A 21279-nucleotide genomic window follows, 5' to 3' on the forward strand; every position below is an offset into this window, starting at 1 on the left:
ATTTAAAAATTTGTATACTCCATAAAAACGTAGAATTAAGAATATACGATTAATTTTCTTCTTTTAATTAATTTCAGTAGGGCGTGCGATCGTCCAAGCCACGAGCCGCCACTGGTATAAGTATTTTTAACGTGAGGATATTCAAGAAGGATGTAAATATGAGTTTAAAAAATGTGTTGGAACTATTAGAAGTTTTTTATTTTATTGTTTTTGATTATGAGTGCACTATAATGGTTCTCCTATTGCTGATGGATTAGCATAAACATGTAAATTAAATATAATTATGAAATTCATAGTTTTATAACGATACAGTAAAGTTCTACATTCAACTAGATATATTTTTAACATATGCGGACAAGCAGTACACAAGTGATTCGTCGACCATAAACTACATATTCAAATAATAATAATAATATTGATAATTTTTTTTTTTTTGTTTATTGAGTTACATACTAATCTCAACTAAATAATCACGAAGTACTTTTTATGTTCATCTCTTATGTCTTGAAGAGTGTCAATTTGATTTTTTCAAACGGTTACATACATATTTAACTAGCTTATCTGATAGACAATGATGTAATTAGGAAAATTACTGGTAAATATAAACTTTTTATTTTATATTTCCGAAATTATTACCATTTTAAAATATAGATTTTTATATCCGGTTGGTAGGAAGAGAGAAATAACTAGTGATAAAATAGCAACACTCGTGTCTCACCTGAAATCGTCTCGAATTAATTATGTATGCTACCATTTGAAAAAGTAAATAGATTGATACCCTTATAAAGTATAAGGGATAAAAAAAAAAAAATACTTTATGATTATTAAATTGAAAAAAGTATGTAACTATAAGGAAAAACAATTATCAATATTATTTTTATTTTTCGATTAAATAAGTGGCTCGTGATAAACAAACCACACTTTTTAGTGATTGAGCGGCATAATAATAGAAAATTATTATTTGAGATGAGAATTTTTACGGGTTGCACCAATTATATATTCAAATTACTATTCTGCTATTCAGTAAACCATCGATGTTGTACAAAAAAGTAAATATTCAACATAAATATTTGTATAAAGTTGCTCAATTAAAGAAAAACTTTTGTCTTTGTTTCATTAAGTAACGTGCATCAAAATGAGTTTTTTCTCAATTGAATTACTCCGATAAAGAACTGTCGAATAATTATAGAGACATTTCATTTTTAAATAATTCAGTAATTATTATTAAAGGAAAACAAACATTTTTTTACAGTTTCAATTTCACGTGAAAGTCATTAAAAAAATTTTAATGACGTCAAATTTTATAAAAATTAAAAATTTATGTAAAACATACTTTAATAAACTATAAAATGATTAATAATTATAAATATATTATTTATACATTTGCTTTGTGTTAGACTTTTCCAATAAAAATGAAATTTTATAACTTTTTTTGGGCCAAAGAATATTTGTGTAAAAGTTTTATTTCATGAAATATATTTCCATTGGATTCAATTTTCTATAATGATGTTATTGGTAGTTATTATCCCTTGCGTTAATGTTATTATCACTTCTAAGGGTATGATGATTGTTAGGAGTAAAAACTATAGAGGAAAATGATTTTACAATAACACACTCTTTTATTTATCACAATACAGTATTAACTAAAGATCACAACTTGAATCTTTATGATAGTTATATAGATTTGATTTTCAGATAAACAATGCTTTTACTGTATCTTAGTTTGTTTGATGACCAGTTTACGTTGATAAAACGCAATAAAAATCAGTTATTTATTATTTTAATTTAATTATGAAATTTTAAATCGATTTTTAATAAGGAAACTCTCTTTACCTGTTTTTTATTATTCCAGCTAAATAATAGAAACTTAGATTACAGTTCAGCTTTACTACTATAATTTTAGTTTTATTAACATCTATTAATTCAATACTTCATCGGATTGAATTTCAATAAGAAATACACATCTCGACAAAGCATTAAGTGTACATATCTTAAACAATTAATTTATATATGTATTCATCGACATATGTGCAAGTCATATAGACAGCTAGTTTAAAAATCGATATAACATTCATTAGAAGAGGAATTTATAATTTCTAGTCCGCGTAGCCTTTGAATAATTAATTTTAAGCGGATGATAATAATATAACTGACCAATAAAAAATACCTCGGTTTATTGATAATTAATTTTCCTAAATGAATTAGGTCGTAAAAGTGATTTTCTAAAGACTTGAGATTTAAAATATTTGTTTTTTTTTCGTTCGCATCAATTCAACAATAAAAGTTTAATAAAAAAATATACTAATACTTAAGTTATAAATCTTAAGGGTTTTTTCAATCTATATTTGCACTGAATTATACACATTTGATATTTACATTTATTGTTTTTTATAATAGAATAAAATTTACATTGTCACCCAAAATATTTATTTTAGCCGTACGCGGTTAGGCGTTGTTGTCTTACAAAAGTTTCTGTAAATTTTATTTATTTAATTCGTTCGGTGACATTTGAATGAGGAAACCCGTGACAAAATTATTTCTTGAAAGTATAGAAATAAATTATATCGATCGGACGAAACCCACAAGGTAATACATTTTCTCAATTGTTGTTTTATGTAAAAAACGATATTTTCTGGTGGTGTACCACAATCATCATTACAATTATTGTAATGAGTTACAAAGTACTAGTGCACTTGTGGATTACGACTGTTGGTTTCCATTTTGGGTTGGTCACATGCGCTGCGACTTGTACCGTATCCGGTTAATAGTTGGCAATTGCGGGATTTAACGCAGCAATTGCTAATTACCGTGTTTGTATTATAAACAGTGTGAAATTTAAAGAGGCAAATAAAAGCAATCTTAGGGTTTTACTTTTAAGTAGCCGATAATTGGTGAGTGATCGGCGCCGGCGCCGGATCTCGAGGCTATCACCGGCACAGACTACGACGTCGACGCTCTATCCTTAGCGGCTTGCACCCTCACCGCCAACTGCACCATTACCGTCGCCACCAACGCCGCCGCCGCTACCACCAGCACGACCGCCACCACCAGACCATCAGCTTGCCGGCGTTCGTCCCGAGTTGCCGTCGTGCGTCGTCCGTACCGTGACCGTCGCCGATCCAGTTGCGAGACACCCGTGTCTCTCAGATTTGTGAAACAACTTTTGTTTTTTTTTTTTTAATTATAAAAATTTGCGCGCTGACACGTAATCACAACGTAATATCGAATATACAGAACGCGCGTATGTGCGAACATTTTTCGTTTTTATTTTTAGGTAATTGAGTGATTATTTCGGTGTTGCAAATATATTTATATATTTATCGCACTGTTGTGGCCAACGCTGGCCAAACGACAATGTCCGTAAAAAAGATCCGTTTTTAAAGCGATCGTCGCAAACGTTGATCTGATTTAGTGTTTTTTCGAATATCTTGTAACTGTGCGTTATTGTTTGAAACAAAGAGAGTTTTTGCGGTGGTCTCGTTGAAAACTTTGGAATAATCTAACGGATCTTAACATCTGAAGCGGGAGACAATTTAGCTGGTAAATATTTTCAATACTTATGCGTAGTAAAAACAAAAGTAGTGTTCATTTCAACGTTTCTTTAATCATAACGATTGCAAACGTCTCAAAATTATAACGAAATCGACTGGACAAGTCTCTTTTAAAACACAAAAGTAATCGGCAATTAAAAAATAACGTTATACATCGTACCCTTGAAAAAAACTTCTGTCGATATTTTATGATTTTGAAAGAACAAAATTCATGACCTTACCTGAACTATCGCCTATATATTTTTTTGTTTCGTTTTTCAACTAATTTTTTCAAGTATGACCAACTATAAATACGATAAAAGGTGAAAATAAATGGGGTTCAAGTTATATTTTTCATATGAGAGAGTTTGACTCTTTTTTTATGGCATAGTCAAGTAACTGTATGCTTTGCGAATTACAATCTATGGAATATTAATCGATAAGACAATGTTATCGTAATATTTTGACTTAAGTACAGTTTTCATCTTAAAGTACAATTATTACTGGTTATTATTACTTTTAAATAAAATCAGTTACACGATTCGAGGTACGATGATATTATTTACAACATCATAAAAGTTACTCAACCGAAAGAATAACATTGATTTTGCACAGTAAATACTATTAAGTTACTACATTGCACATTTCATTAAATGCAATGTTCTAAACTTGTGAAGTTTTAGAAGGCTAAATAAGTTGCCTAAACTAAATAACCCGCATAAGCTCCACTTTCAAATAGTTCCGGTTCTTATTGAAATTAGTTATCTCACGCGGCTTGCCATTTTTCTGCTCTAATATTCTGAAAACGGTAGAACTTTATGAATATATAAAATTCAATATTTTTCTTAAATAAAGTTTATAAATAACAAAAGTTTTTACTGTTGTTATGATTACTTTAGTTATTTTTTTTATAATTTTCAATTTTTTCTGTACAAATGTACGACTTTTTATAATTGTCAATTCATATTCTCTCATAAACGTTGTTTTATGAAAAAGTTGTCTTTTGTTTATACTATGACTTGATTAATTTAAAACCATTTTCTTAAACTTTTACTTAGAATTCTATTAAAAAAAAAAAAAAAAAATTGGCAAGTAATTTTAAATTCAAAATATCTGAATTCAAAAAATTAAGTTTGTTATTTATTTAATAAAATACAATCTTTAAAAACTGTTCTCCTAAATAATATTTCAAGAAAAACAAATTTGAAAAAACGTTTACAGAATGTTTAATGTAATTTCAATCTTCAATAAATGTTTTATCGGTGTTATAAAATCTTTATAAGTAAAAAAATGATGTATGGCCACTAACTCATCTAAAAAAAGTCATCGACTTTTATGAAAATTCAAATAACACAAAGTATTGATAATTTCATGAATCTATTTTGGCTGTAAAAAATAACGCATAAAACCCAATCTACTGTTAAATAAATTTTTCAAAGAAATAAACTTTTCGATAAATAATATAAAATATTTTTATTGCGATAATATTTTTGATTATGACACAGGATTAAGTGCCGGATAGAGAGAAGCGCACTAGTGTTTTATGCGATTACAGAATTCCAATGAGGCTGAAAGGTAAGTTCTATGAGACTGTAGTGAGACCAGCTATGGTGTATGGTTCAGAGTGTTGGGCGGTTTACAAGAAAATAGAGCAGAGAATAGGTGTAGCAGAGATGAGAATGCTTAGATAGAGGAGTGGAGTGACTAGAGAAGATAGGATAAGGGACCAGCATATAAGAGGGAGTATAGGTGTAGTGTCTATTGTGAGATAAGGTGGGGGAAAATAGAGTTAGATGATTTGGTCATGAAATGAAGAAAGAGAAATAGAAAACTGGAAGAAAACTTATGGAAGTTAATGTTGAAAGAGCAAGACCAAAAAAGAGATGGAGGGATATTGTTGAATGCGTTATAAGGACAGCTGATGTGAACGTAGATGATGTGAGAGATTGTGTCAAGTGGAAGTTTATGATAAGGATGGCCGACCCCAAGTAGTTGTGATTAAGGAGAATAAAAAGAAGAAGAATAACTAACATAAAATATTTTTATAAATAAAATGATTTTGTTTCATACTTGAGAATTTTATCTATTTTAAAATAATGTATCTAAACATTGTTCTGTTAGTCAAATACTAAATATTTCATTGGCAACGGATTGTAATTCTTGCAATGATTACTCTAAACATTTCACAAATGCTTGCCATTCATTTGAATCGCTCATACATACTGCTCATACAACTCGATTTTGTTAGGTATAAAATACATTATTATTTTATATTGTTGTAATTTACATATTTATTTGCTTGAACTTTACCACTACCATGAATGAAATCTTAATGATGCGAGAAATGTTCAAACAGTAGTTTAACACATGAATTCTAAGTATTATTTTACAAGTGATTTTGAATTGCATGTTTTTATTGTTTATTGGCGTGTTTACCAAAACAAAAATAATTTCAAAAATAATGTTTAGCATGACGATAAATAATGTTAAACACAATAAAAGTGATCAACTTTTTTTTTTTTAATAAATTCTTCTGTAATTTTACAGCCTAAAAAAGTCTATTATATGAAAAAACAATGTTTTTTTTTTAATTTACCTACGAAGAAAATATAAATTACGTTAAAAGCGTGCAAGTTAAAATTATGAAAATATATTAAAATTAAATAAGTGACAGCAACGGCTGAAGGTTCATAGTTATTTGAAATAAAATGTAAACATCATTGTAAATTTTCAAGTTTGAGCAAAAATATAAACATATTTTACAATTATAGTATTTAACGCTTGTCAGAAAAGGTTACTGAAACGAAGTTATCTTAATTTTAAAATAAACATTTAAAAATTATGTACCTACACGTGGTGATGTAAAATTACCGTATTAATGTTTTCCAAGAATATACTTTTAAACTTATTTTTATGATATTTTACATTATTTTAGAGAAGGCCTAAATGATCATCGAATAGAAAATTGGTCACCTTCAAATTTATTTATTTAGTTCTCAATAATTTTATTTTTAGTTATTATTGATAATTTTGAAATCTTGAACCATTTTTAAATATCTAATTAGTCGTTATAAAGCATGGAATTAAAATTAAATATATTATAATAAAGATTATAAATTTATTTATACTTTTATGTCATACTTCACTCTTTAGGAATACTATTTAATAACATTTTTATTAATCATATAATTTATTACTCAATAGTAATGGCATAGATTTATTTTCTCACACAATTTTTGGCATGGAATTTAATTAAAAAATTTTGATTTGAAGTAAAAGTCCATTGATGATCTAAACTAATGTATTTATACTTATTTAAAAATAAATGAGATTGATACATTATTTGAATTATTTTTACTCCGATTTTTATGTAATTATCTTATTTATTAAAAATATTATTCAATAAACTTTGTCATTATTTTGTAATTTCGATTAAAAAAACTCTGTTAAACAGATATTTATTTATTAATATAAAATTTATTCGATCGGACTCTTACCACATAAACTGGGCAAGACTACGCTTTTATTTTTCATTTTATTTAAGTTCATTAATCATTTAATAAAGTTTAAATGACACTATTAAATTTTATTTTTTGATAGTTTGTCTAGCTAAAAAAAAAAAAATCCAAAATTATTCATAACTACCATATACCCCAAGTTATATGCGATAGAAAATAAAACAGCGCACTTTTATTTAAGGTTACTCTACTAGTACTGATAACAGGCGAAGTATTGCATAAGTACTGACAGCTGACCATTGGCCAACCAGTTCAAACTTAGTACTGGCTGATTAAATGTTTAAACACTCATCCAGCGTTGGCGGTCAGTACTTGCCTGTCGTTGTCGGCAGAGTACTGGCGTAACACTGATCATACAAAACCATTTGTACTGATCTGTCAGTAGGGAAAAGCATCATGTCGTTCCAGACATATTTCAGTATTGGTCTAGTACTGGTAGCCCAAACTGCGCCAGAACTATCAGTACTGGTACAGCACTGCGTCTACCGTTAATTTCTGATTGAGATATTTAGAAGTAGCCAAATTGAGCTTTTTTTTCGGTGATCGTGATGAAGTATTCTGGACCGGAAATTTGTCAATTACATCCAATACTAAGTCATTTTTATGGGAGTTTTTTACTTTTAGTCTTTAAACAACAAATAGTTTTTTTTAGTGAATAATATTCACTAAAAATATCAAATATTCAATGAATATTTGATATTTATATTATCAAGAGACTATCAACCAAGTGAAGATGATTATTTTTCAATCATAAATTCGTAACAAATGTTTATTTTTTATTTATTCATTAATTTTTTTAGAATATAATCTCTCGGAATAATATACATGAGAATATTCTTAAGAATTTTCCCGTTGCCCAGAAAATCCTTTCTTTACATCACTACCGACGTGTCTGTTAAGTTATTTGTAATTAATTATTTTACCTAGAACTATTTCTTCGTAATTTAATGTAAATGTGATCATATTGGAGTTGCTAAGAGTAAGAAAAATTCAAAAAATATAGATCGAGAAATTAATTAATAAAGTTTCAATTTTCTAATTATAGTCCACCAGTTATTTGACAAACGATGTGTCCAATGTTATTCCGTAGAGAGTTTTATACGTCGTATACGACCTTTGTAGTATAACATTCGTGTCAACCAATTACAAACTAATTTTTTAGATAATACTTTAAAAAGTAAAAATTTCTTAAGTTTTAACGTCTGCGGACAAAACATCCAATTTGTAAATATCCAACGGACAATATATCCAAAACTAAAATAATCCCTAGAAAATATTACACACTATGACTTTAATGATTATGAAATAAATATAATAATTCATATTTTTGAGTATAAGCAAAAATGATAAATACGTTATTATGAACAGTGTAAGAAATTAAATATTTTTAGAGTTGCTACGATTTTAAAATAAATTGAATTTTGGTTGAGTCCACTTGGTTATTAGTAAATTATATTTATAGAGTAAAAAAACTGTTTGAATTTTCTAATCGTATTTGCTATATTCAGTAAGTGCTCATTAAAGACAAACTCATTTGCATTGAACATAATCAAAATAATTATTTTACGAGACTTTCACTTTTCAAACGTTATAATGTTTTGTGAACNGAGTAAAAAAACTGTTTGAATTTTTTAATCGTATTTGCTATATTCAGTAAGTGCTCATTAAAGACAAACTCATTTGCATTGAACATAATCAAAATAATTATTTTACGAGACTTTCACTTTTCAAACGTTATAATGTTTTGTGAACTCTTGCTTTTAATAAATATTCAGCTTATTCAGTGACTACAATAGTTAAACATAATTAGGAAACAAACAACTCATTCGAAAAAGGCTAAAGTATAGACTTACTTCAGTAAAACTTTCCTTCGCCTTTCATAATTACTATTGAAAGTTATGCAGAGCTTGGTACCTAGTTCTTTGTCCATTTGTTGGCGACATTAGTGTTTTATACAGAAGTAACGCGATTGTTATTTTGACTTAGTATTCAAACAACTCTCAGCGGGTGGGTTCTATAATAACTGTCTTCATCTACAGAAAAAACCTTAAGTGTTTTTACAGTTTTCTTTTACTGTATCCTCGGAATTCATTGATATCATAGTCGGCTGCGTTAAAACGTCCTCTGATTTTCGTTAATGATGATCGATTAACAGTTAAGTTGATGACACTTAGGAAGCAATCGCCGCCGCTGCGAAAGTAATCTTAGTACCAATTTCTTTTAAGTCGTCGGTAGTGTCTCTTTGCCAACGCGCTTCACAGCTGTGTGAAGGAGTGGGATAATGAGTCGTTACTGTCGAACGGGGAGCTTTAAATATGCAAATTTTCTAACAAAACTATTTCGAATTTATAAATACAGCTACCACAAATAATTCTCTAAATCTTACCGGTAGTTTGTAATTTAATTATAACCTGCAATCATTTTTCATATTCGGTTAATTATTAAAAACAAAAAAAAACTCTGTGTATTGTGTTACAGCTTATGCAGCACAGCACTGTGGAATTATTTTCACTGGAAATGATTGTGCTCCTGAATGTCATTTTTACTTATATAGCAGAGATTTTCTAACTTTTCATTATTGTAAAATATCAACAATAAATAGAATTTTGCAAACATGTATTACAATTAGAATATATATAAAACGTTTTTGAAATAAAATCTTATTATAATAATAGGATATCATGATTCGGCAAATAACGTTTAGATAAGAGCTAAAATATACTGCCAAAGATACTTTTTATCCATTACACTATCATGTAATGACTAGTTTTTAGTATATTTGAAATGTGTTCAGAGGTATAAAAACACAAAAGTAATAGTCGTTACGAGCAAAATTAAATAACAGTGAGGATGAAGTTGTAAGTGCTAAATGTTGAAACTTAATTTCGTGAAATATTTCTTTACTTATAGTACATTAAACTAATACAAACAGACATAATTTTAGTAGAAAAATAGTAAAGGTTTATTAGGGTTGTTTAGTTTCATTGGCCGTTGTTCTAAATCAACGTGTTAAGAATAAATATACAACTGCGACTTAACTAATATGGTCCAAACTTCTAACGCCATTGTTTGTTTTATTTTCGTAAAATAAAACACCTCACTCATATTAATTTCACCATTCTGCTTGACTCTTGAAATGTTTCACTTTTCGCCAAATTATAAAAGTTCATTGTTGATTTTTCTCGTTTACGTAAAAACATACAATACTCGATTTTAGTAAACATGAAGTTAATTTAATAACTTTTTTATAGATATGTCATATTTAACTCTAAACACATATTTTATTGTTAAGTATTTTGATATTTTTGGATAAACAGTTTTTTTTCGTTAAATCCTAGTAGGTGAGTTATTGTTATTGAAATAACTAAGAATAACAAAATAAACAAAAATACTAAAACGAAGAAACCATTTTAATAATATAAAATTTCAATAAACTATAAGCCAATTTTTATTAGGTTTCTAATTTTTAGGGAATAAATTTTAATATTTCTTAAAAATTTTTTTACTAATCAAGGTTTGAGTGTTTTTTTTTAAATTTGAAATTGTGCCAATAATTTTGAACTATGATTTTTTACATTATAATAAAAAATAAGAGTAAATCGAGTTGAACAAATGATAAAGTATTATCATTTAGAAAAATTTTATTCCTTTTATAAATGATTATATTTTGTTCAAAAATATTCGATTGCCAAAGGATTGTAATTATTATAACGCATAAATTGTAAAGAAAGGCAATTATTTTAGCTGTTTGCGATATTTGTTTTGTCGCTATAAAGGTTTTAAATGGATTTTATTAACACAAAAACTGAAAATTCAAAATGTGGTGAAAGAAAACTGTTTTATTACTATCTTTGTTTTTATCGTTGTGTTAAAATCTATTTCACTTAGAAATACTATAAAAACATTAATATTTATATGCGATTGTTTTTTTTTTTTAGTATTTATGAAAAATAAATCTCAAAAATTAAAACATAAAAGTGAAATTTTATTGTGATTATAATGTGTTTTTCAATATTAGTATATAAATAAATAGAACAATATAAAATGAAAAAAATTCTATCGATACACTTAAAATATAGTAGTCGTTTAATTGCCATGCAATAAAGGATAATATTTTGTTTTCAAGTTTACTAAATTCCTAAACGCTATTAAATAAAATAATAATATGTGTTATATTTTCGATATAGATTTTATTGAGATAAAATAATAAATATTATATTTTATAGTTAATTTCGTATTTAAAAAAAAGTTATAGTAGTTTAATGGTACAAAAAAAAATTTTTATATGTTATTTTTATAGATGTGTATTTTTCTAAATTTTTTACAATTAGGGGGATTTTTTTATTTATTGAAGTTGATAATTTCAAGTAGACTAAATATGGGTTCTTTCGATTAAAATCATCCAGTGAGATATGAGGATTTTTATGAGCAAACATAAGAAAAATATATATCATGGTAAAATCAATAGTTTCTCAGCAATGCATCGAAACAAGAAATAAAAAAATAGTTTTTAAAAAAATAATATAAGTAAATTTATTACAATATTCTAAAGAAAGTTCTTATTACTCTATATTTTTATTAGAATACTTTCATTCTTGTTCACTAAGACTGGTTATTCATAAACCATGAAAAATATATACATCATATTACGTACAAGATAAGTAAAAAAAAATTTTAGTACAATATAAAAAGACAAGATTAATTAAAAGTTCATTGCAACTTCATTGGCGAAGCAACATTGTCGATTCTTATACACTGTAGGCACTCTAAATAATGAATATTAAAACACACACAGGCATCGATTGAACTATTTATCAGTTATAAGATGTAAGATTGTTGCTTTATAATCATAAATTAATTTTTGAGCAACGAAATTACAATATAATTTCATGTATTATATAATGTTATATTGATATAATACTACTTCTTACAGTTTCTAACAAACTCTCGAGAAAATCAATGTTATTTATTTTGTGTAATTAGTGTTGTTAAAACTTTATGGTGAAATACGTGTAGTATAACATATCTAATTTTACTTTAAAACAATTTTAATATAATCCTTTTATTTCGTTTACTTATATTTTTAAGTTTATTTATGGGTTGAACATCTATGAAATAGTAATTTATAAATAACTGATAACCAATTTCTGATAAGATTTTTTTCAATAAACTTATTACTGGGAAAAAAACGCTTAAATTCGAAAAAATCGAAACACGTGCTAAAGTTATGACACCTTGTCCACAGTAAAATACTAAAGTTTATTCTATTTCAATTATTAAGTTTAAATTAAATGTCGACACCTTTGAACTCTATTATTTGTTGAATTTTCAGTTTTTAGGTGTATGATTGTGCTCGTGTTGCTTAAAAACTTTATGAAAGCTTATTTTCGATACGCGTCACGTTATTGTGTGAAAATAATATTACAGTTACCTTTTTTTAGTCTTTGACAGCGTTATACTTCCGCAAGCGGAAGTAGTATACATTTTAGAGCAATGAGCTGGGCACTCCGGAACAGTTGTCACTTAGGTACCTTTTGTTTTATTCGAGTGGGTATATATACACATTCGAGTACCTCATATTACTACCACGATCTATTACTCATTTTACAACAGTTCCAAGAATGGTGTTAATATTAAATAACAATTTGCATATCGTTGAATTTTTTCAGAAATGATATATTTGAGCGAAATTTTACTCTGATCAAAATAAAAAATAAAGAACAATATTAAAAAGTACTATTGACGTTGATATGCATCGAAAGAATTTTCCGAATAAAGTAAATAATATTTCGCTGCACGAAAACATTTATATTAAAATAACTTAACAATCTGCTCGAAAACGCAAAGTTTTAGCGTTATTATTAATTATTCGTATTTATTAATGTCAAACTGTCGTATTCTGCAGGATGTAATATACTGTAAATTTTTAATTAGCGTTGAACCTAAATTGATTGTCAAGAATGTTTTAAACTTTTATTAAACGCACGTTGATAAAATTGTGCTCTTTAAATTGGATAGCTAAAATGGTGTTGATAATAAAGTATGTTGTAGAGGTTTGCCAATCTAGATAATTAAAAGTGTCCGTAGCATTATGTTATTACACCAATAACCTTGTGCTATCGTATTCAATGCGATTTAATTAAAACTTTGATTAAAGAAGGCAGTCTCATCAAAATTAATGAACGATTAAGACAGAGTAGTAGAGTGTGCTTCACTAAGTTGCGCTTCACCAACGCTCGTTTTTCCAAGTGTCCAAAGTTGACCACATTATTCTGTATAACATGGTGTTCATTCCAAAGACTTTATTATTAAATCGCTTTAAATTACTGTTGTTTTAGTTTTACATAAGTTAACATACTAGTTTGGATGTAATTACGAATCTTAAATGGTCCACCAAATTTAAATGAGCGGTCACGGACTTTTTCAACATTAAAAAGTAATTTATAAAGCAAGTTGAATCGAGAAGATTTTTCAAAATTCAATAATTTGACATCGCAATTTAATGATCGCATGTTTATCATTTTACATAAAAAAGTTAAATATCAAAATATATAAGATTACGAATTTTGTAGCACTTAAAGGAAATACATTTAATGAACTTCCATTTAAACTTGAAGGTTTCATTGATGTAGTAATTATCATTAAATGGAATAAATGAATAATGAATATTTTGTTTTTTTTTAAGAGTTCAATATTTATATAAAATCCCCATTTTTTTTTTAAGTGAAACTTGTGTGGGTTGAAAGTAGAAATTCCATTGACAAATGGCTATGTTATAAATAAATAATTTTATATTAAACATAAAATAGCTATTAATTTTACATTTTTTTGAAATACAAAGAGTCAAATTGTACTGGTGTTATATTTTATATTTTTGTTAAAGTTTTTGTTTGCTAATTAATGTCTAGTGAATTGACACTGGGTGTATACTATTGCTTGAGTTAATTTTAGATCAATAAAACGTGTGATATTGTTATTGTTACAATAACAATAGCAGTTTTTTAAAGGATTAATTGTTTGGATTCTTAATTAATTTTTAAAAAATTTTAATGTCGATAAAAAATTGAATTTTGAATAATTGTTGACAAAAACTGTTCGTAAAACTTTAGTAATCGGTTTTATATTTTTAATGCATTTTAATTTTCCCGTTTAAATTTTTTTTTTATGGTTTTGAGTAATCATACATAATATATTGCTTGTGATATAGTTAAAATATTTTTTTTTCGCTTAATACCGAAACGATTTCAGGATTAACATATGAATAATAATTTGAATATATTAATTTAAATGTCATGTATGGTCGACATCATCAAAAAACAAGTTAAGTCACGGTGTGCATTTGCCTATAATTCTTAAGCCTTTTGTCGTGGTCGTTGTGTATCGCGTGCAAAACTATCGATTTGTAACAAAATGAACAGCTTAGGTATTTTGTTGCGGTATAACAAACTTATTTGAGCTAGGTTATTAAATTATTGTAATAATTCAAAATATAATAAAAAAAAAAAGAAAAAAAGGATGTTAATATGATAATGTTATTTGGATAGGGGCTAGACGCGGTAGGGCACGAGTGAATTGCTACATATAATTAATTATTATATGTTATCGGGGTCATGGTTCTAGGGTACAAAAAATACTAAGGTTATTAAAATAAATTAGCCATAAAATGTATTTATAAGGAATAATAAAATTGACTCGCCTTTTGTTATTCTTATTTAAGCTCTTAAAAATTAGTTGTAGTCATATAGACAAAATTTTAACACCAAAGTTAGATTTGCAAGAGCCACGAAGCATACAGCAGTCGAAACTGTTTCTTACTCATTTTCCACCGGGTTGGGCTAAATAGCTAAGTGACTTACTAACTCCCACTACTATGTTCAATTCTACTTTACTCAGTAACTACTGCACTACTGTGCTGATGCTCTAAAAAAGTGCGAATAAAATAAAAGACTGAGTGTGAGAGTGCTTGTGTGTGCTACTCTACCCTTTTTACTTTATATAGTTGATAGTCCACATCTCTTATTTTTTTGATAATCTCAAATGCCGCACCGCCTTATTTAGACTGTTTTATTACTATCATTTCACAATTTATTACACGGTATTCATGACTTGGATAACTACTACATGAAAACATATATATATATTTAAATTAAAAAGCATATTTATGATATCAGTTTGGTACATAATACAATTTTTGTGACTTTTCTTATAATTTACATTCAAATATTTTAAGAATTATTTAAAATTAATATTCGTGGATATTACAACATGATAACTATAAAATTAATAAATTTATATATTTGTTGTGTATCTATTTTCCATGCATTCCATTACTCATTCATTTTTAACGAAATTAATCAGTTGAATGGATCATAATAATAATGAGTTTAACTGATATTTGTAATTTTCCACGCGGTATGCAAAATAGTCGCTCATTTAGGACATTCATTATTGTACGGCAGGTAACCTTGACGCATTTTTACTTACCCAAAACGCGATAAAATATTTTACAGTTTGAGATCCCAATCATATTTGTTCCCATACTGCAATGTTATTATAGGCATACGCCCGCCAAAGTTCGTGTCGACTTCCATATTATGATTACATTACTATACAGGTAATATAATGTTTTTACAAACGCCAAAAATCAGCTAGAATTTATTAAACTTCGGCGTATACTTCTATTCTCCTGGATTTTATACCGATGAAATATTCTGGACGGTTACCAAAATATAAAAGCAGCAGTCGCATTTTTTTTCTCGATATAAATTATGTTTTTTTATTTTTCATTTAACCGGAAATTTGCCATGGCAAAAATACGAACCATAAATTTACACCGAAATCTCACTCATTCAGATCAGGAAATGATTCCGTCATGTTTCTTTTTGATTCTGCGGGTAATGAATTAAACAACTAATCGACTGAGGGAGTGAACATTTTTTTTCCATTGTCTAACTGCATGTGAAATTATAAACAAAAATATCATCACCAGAGTTCATTGCTCATAATAAACACTTAAAAATATTGTTTTTAGTGTTTTGATATAAAACATATTTAATATAAATGTTTTTGTATATAAATATACTAAAAAATTACACTTTGACCATTAAAATTTAATATGTAATTTTTAAACAAAGTTCCATTAATTCTCAATTGTAGATATTATAGAGTTTGTTTTTGATAACCAATAACATTTCCCTGCATCTGCTGGTATATTTATTATTTATAACATTTTTACTGAGGCTACCTAAACATATAGTAAAGAAAATGTAGCGACCTTAAAAACTTATATTTCCATATGATTCATAAAAAATGTTATACAGAATGATTCTTTTAAAGCTAGTCACTCGATTTCTCTGAAAATAATAATTATATTAAGAAAGTTAATTTTTCGATATTATAGCTTCATACCTTTTTCTATTTATTTATTAATAAATTTCTTTTAATACGTCCCTTACGTTTTAAGGGTGTCAACAATACTTTTTTAAATAGAAACATGCATAATTATTTAGCTTATTCATTAGATAATGATTTAATTAAGAAAAAGACTGGCGAATAACAAATTATGACCCAAAAGTTATTACAATTTTAAAATATAGACTAGAAGTGAGATGCGAGTTTGATAATATTTATAATTAGATGTTTTTCACCTGTGTCTACCTCCTATCTATGTATAAAAATGTTAATAACATTTGAAACACTGGTAAAAAGTTATTATCGTCCAGAAATTTTCTTAATTAGATTATTTTTATAATAAGAGTTAAATATGTACGTTACATTAAAAAAAAAATAAAGTTAACACACTTATAACGTATAAGGAATGAATTTTTTAGTTCAGCTAATAGTTATCAATTATATTTTTAAAAAATTGATAAGTGATAAATCGAGAAATATATGAAATTAAAAAATATCAAATAGTGCATTTCTTATTATACTTATTATTTTAAAATAAATCAAAAAGCATTAGCGTTAAAAGACTTGTACTGTATTTTAAAATATTGTTCCTTTTTTATTCTTAAATTTAGATTAATTAAAAAAACTCTTTAAAAGTTAAACTTGAAATCAGCTACCGTTTGTAACATTCCAAATTTGAAGATGGACCGTACATTTTTGTTTTTATCTTTGTTTATATGTATAAATTAATGAAGAAGTAGTACTACCAAATGTGAATGACCGAACCTTTTCGATCTATCCAGCGAAGAATCTAAACTATTTGATGTGTCTCTTTGGAGACCGATTGTCATTTTATTTAATTAAATTTATGTAATAAGCTGTGTTATTATTTTAGTTTCATTTTACTTATTTTATTTATATGTGAAGAGCATTCCAAATCTTTTCATTAACATACATTAGTATTTCCAATTATTATTAACAGATGTGTTCCAATACCGTTTGTGATGTTATATATTGGATTTTTTTTTTTTATATTTAATTTTGTTGTCAACCTTTCTTTTGGAGATATGGTTTTTGATCATCATATTTTTGTCCATTTGTAATTCAATTATAATTTTATAATAATTTATTTTAATTTTCTTATTAATCTTAATTGCGAAAATTTTTTTACTGTGCAAGTAACTTCAGTAGTTGTGTGTATTTTATTCCGATCTGTAATTTAGACAAGACTACGGTATGTTTTACAGGTCATCTGTATAAAGCATCAATTGTCTTAATTGTAGTTAATAAAGCACGAGTTGTAATAGTTATTTGTATATGTAACCTACAATTAATGTGTGATTCTCACGAACAAAAAAAATGTTTATAAAATAAAATTTAGAAAATAACATTTCAAGTGACTGCTCACAAAAAAAATCTTTAAATTGACAGATGTTCTCCAGAGTAATTAAAACTCGTGATAGAGCTCTTTTGTTCTAAGAAAAATTCAGAGTTTTTAGATTGAATACTGAATTCAGTCAATGTATATTTATATATTTTAATTGCTTAATTTAAAATAAAATAAATATGCACTTTCATTTAGATATTTTTTTTGTTAGATTAGTTGAAAAAAAAAATTGTACATGTCTTGATCTCCCTGATATTATGTATTTAGCTTAAAGGATTTCCGAAACAAATTTATATCTTACGTAGGTATCTTTAGAACCTTAAAAAAATATATATAGAATACTAGAATTTATGAGCCTTGATTAACACTAGTTAATAATTCCGCGTGCATTTAGAAGTTTTTATAATTATAAAAATCATTAATTATTATTAATATAATATTTCTGTCAGTGGATTCACAAATTCCAATAATAATCATCTTTTTTCACATTTATACACTCTTTGTTAAAAATGCAATTATAAAATCATGTTAGAAATATACTTTTCATTTATTTAATTGTTTATGATTAATATACATTACTCGATAACAACAATTGTAAGACTTGATTATAATCAACTAATTGTTTCTCGTTATAATGTTTCAACAAGTTGTAACCCTAATAATATTTCATATAAGCTTTCAATTAAAATTTCGTATTAATATATATATTGTATAAAGAAATATAACTTAATTTTCTTCAGAATAATATTCTAAAAAATAAACGTTGTTAGTTTTTCTCTTTAATTTTTTTATTAAGATTTTATCGATATAAAACACCACATCAATTACTTTTACGAAAATTTTCGTTTGAATATTTGACCTAATAGTAGTTAACATTACTTATTGTTTGAGATTACTATCGTGTCTGAAGCATAGCAATAAAAAATGTTAAAGAAGTTTATTTCGTTTTAGAAATGAAATGAAAATAAACATTAAAATGGTGCTCGTTTAATTTTAAAAAGTTTTCTTCATGTATTACTAAAATTATCAGATTAATGAAAGTCTTTCATATATTTTAGCAATAACTGCATACTTTTTTAGATACTAAATTCATTCATTTAAATAAAAAAATATATATAGAGCGAGTCAATTTTTATTAATAGTACATAATCATAAAATTTCGTTTATTACCGAGTATAAAATTGTATTTATTATGTTAACATTTGTTATGAGCATTCAAAATAATTGAAAATACAATTTCTTCTTTAAAAATAAATTTGTATTTGAAAATTATTTTTAATTTATAATAAATAGTATAATTATTATTATAATCGGGGCTAGGAATCGAAATAAATTCGGTTAATGATTGTAGAAACAAAAAGTATAAGAAAATCACCTAAAAACCCTTGACTGAACTTAAAATTTTACCTTATAAAATTTATAAACCGATATATATATATAATGTTTAATTTTGATTTTAAAACTTTTTTTTTTAACATATTTTAAAAAAACTCGATATGGATGATTTATTTACTAGATATTAGAAAAATTGTCTAAAACTGAAATTATTTTGTTTCCCAGCCCCGTAGGAAATATTGTATACAACCCACACTTTAATAAGTTGTTATTCAATTACGTACTAAGAATTTTTTGTTTCGTTTTGCTAATGAATAATCTATAAACATTATATACACATTGAAGATTAATTTACACATAAAAATGTAAGCATTTTAATATGTAATGTGCAATAAGATATTCAAAATATCAAGAGAACAATACATTTCAGTAGCGTACTTCATTCGAAACGGGCGACAAAATCGATATTTTCGTTTTTTAACAATGATCATATAATAATTTATTCGATAAATGTCCACCGTCAAGAAGCTTTTGCGATTTCTTTTATTATCATCTATCTTGTATCATCTATCGCTATCTTGTAAGTACAGTAAAATCATTTATAGAACGTCTGTTACCAGTGCGAGAAATTTGCATTTCCAATTTAAAAAGATATCTAAAAAATTTAATTCAAATGTGAATCACTTATGAGATACTAAATCCCTCGATGGATTTTAACGTATAAGAGTGTTGGAAACCCGCCAATGAGGGATTTCGCGAATATTTTCAACAACAACTATTCTAAACGCATAACAATAGTATAATAATGTTTATTTATTTTTTGCTTTTTCACAAATTTCCATTACAATATATTCAAGACCTTCTGTTACAGAAAATCTTGGGTACTTTTATACATTTTTATTCGCGTAACCAAAGTTGTGATTATTTAAACAAAAGCTTTTGTAATAAAATATAGAGAGGTACTTTAGGATTGTTTTACCAGATGATGTAAATAACCAGAGTATCTAATTCTGAGTAAGTATCTTTCGAAAATGATTTCAAAAAATATCTAATACAATATGATTACATCTGTTAAAAAGAAAAGTCTACATACTATTTATTATTTAATCTGTATCAAAGAAATAAGGATGACGTGATTACTGTTTTTCGGAAGATCATAAGACCAATAAACAGAATACTTCTTCGTCTTGTTTGTTTAAAACGAACTAGTTGAGTGTCATTTTCTATGCGTCGCTGCGATCTAAGAAGAAAGGGCATTCGCGGAAACTCAAAAATTTAATATACATTGTGTCTTGTTTATTGAAGTTTGTTCATTTTCATCGGCAAAGCAATTCATTGTGTCGTTGTAATTCCATTTATTTATTCAAATGCACTATGGACTATGTCACATTTGGTAGGATAGATCTATTATGCCAGAAACCTTCGCGGAAGTGTATTCAATTACTTCTCCAAGTTTCATGGCGGTCAACTAACCAAACAGACATACATTCGTTTTTATATATGTTGGAGTGGTTAAGTTTTATTTCATTATTTGTACATTTTTACCAGCAATCATTTATATCATTTTTTTATTAATAATTATGTGACATGCAGCTCCTTAATGTTAAAGGGGTATTGCCTGTTACTGTGGGCGGTATTGTTTATTTCGTAGCAAACAAACGAAAAATAAAGTAAAATAAGAGGGGGTAAGAAAATAGGTACACCTGTTTATGTATGTACAAAACACGAATTTATATTTACAGTTCTGCAAATAAAACTCTTAATAAATAAGAGGAAAAGGGGTAACTTACATACTAAATATTAATACAATAAAAATAAATTATTGACTTATCCGATAACGGCTTGAAGAGATTAGAGAGAGTGGCAATGTAACTTAGAGTGAACAAAATAATAAAAAAAACTATAAGGAGAGCGATTAATAATTGTACAGCTGCCGAATACCAGAGAGGAGTGTACTGTGGACGTACACGTTCGAACCGGTCAAACACGAGTAACACGGGATGCACGAGGGCCTTTATCAACTATTGCCCCAATATACCCAATTAATTAAAAAATAAATATATTTTCGCATATTTTAGATATAATAAAAAAATATTTAAAATTTATCTTATAAAACACG

The 21279-nt window shown here is 26.6% G+C and overlaps 1 protein-coding gene across 1 annotated transcript in view; it reads left to right on the forward strand.

Annotated features, from left to right (window-relative positions):
- The first annotated feature begins 3046 nt into the window (after positions 1-3046).
- Positions 3047-21279, forward strand: part of LOC126903040 (hemicentin-2-like) — a 159208-nt gene continuing 140975 nt past the window's right edge. Inside the window, exon 1 of the mRNA XM_050680955.1 lies at positions 3047-3540. The gene's annotated coding sequence lies outside the window, so the exon portion shown is untranslated. The remainder of the gene's footprint in view (positions 3541-21279) is intronic.

The sequence above is a fragment of the Daktulosphaira vitifoliae genome, unplaced genomic scaffold, assembly GCF_025091365.1.
Source record: "Daktulosphaira vitifoliae isolate Bord-2020 unplaced genomic scaffold, ASM2509136v1 Scaffold_1, whole genome shotgun sequence".
Lineage (NCBI taxonomy): Eukaryota > Metazoa > Arthropoda > Insecta > Hemiptera > Phylloxeridae > Daktulosphaira > Daktulosphaira vitifoliae.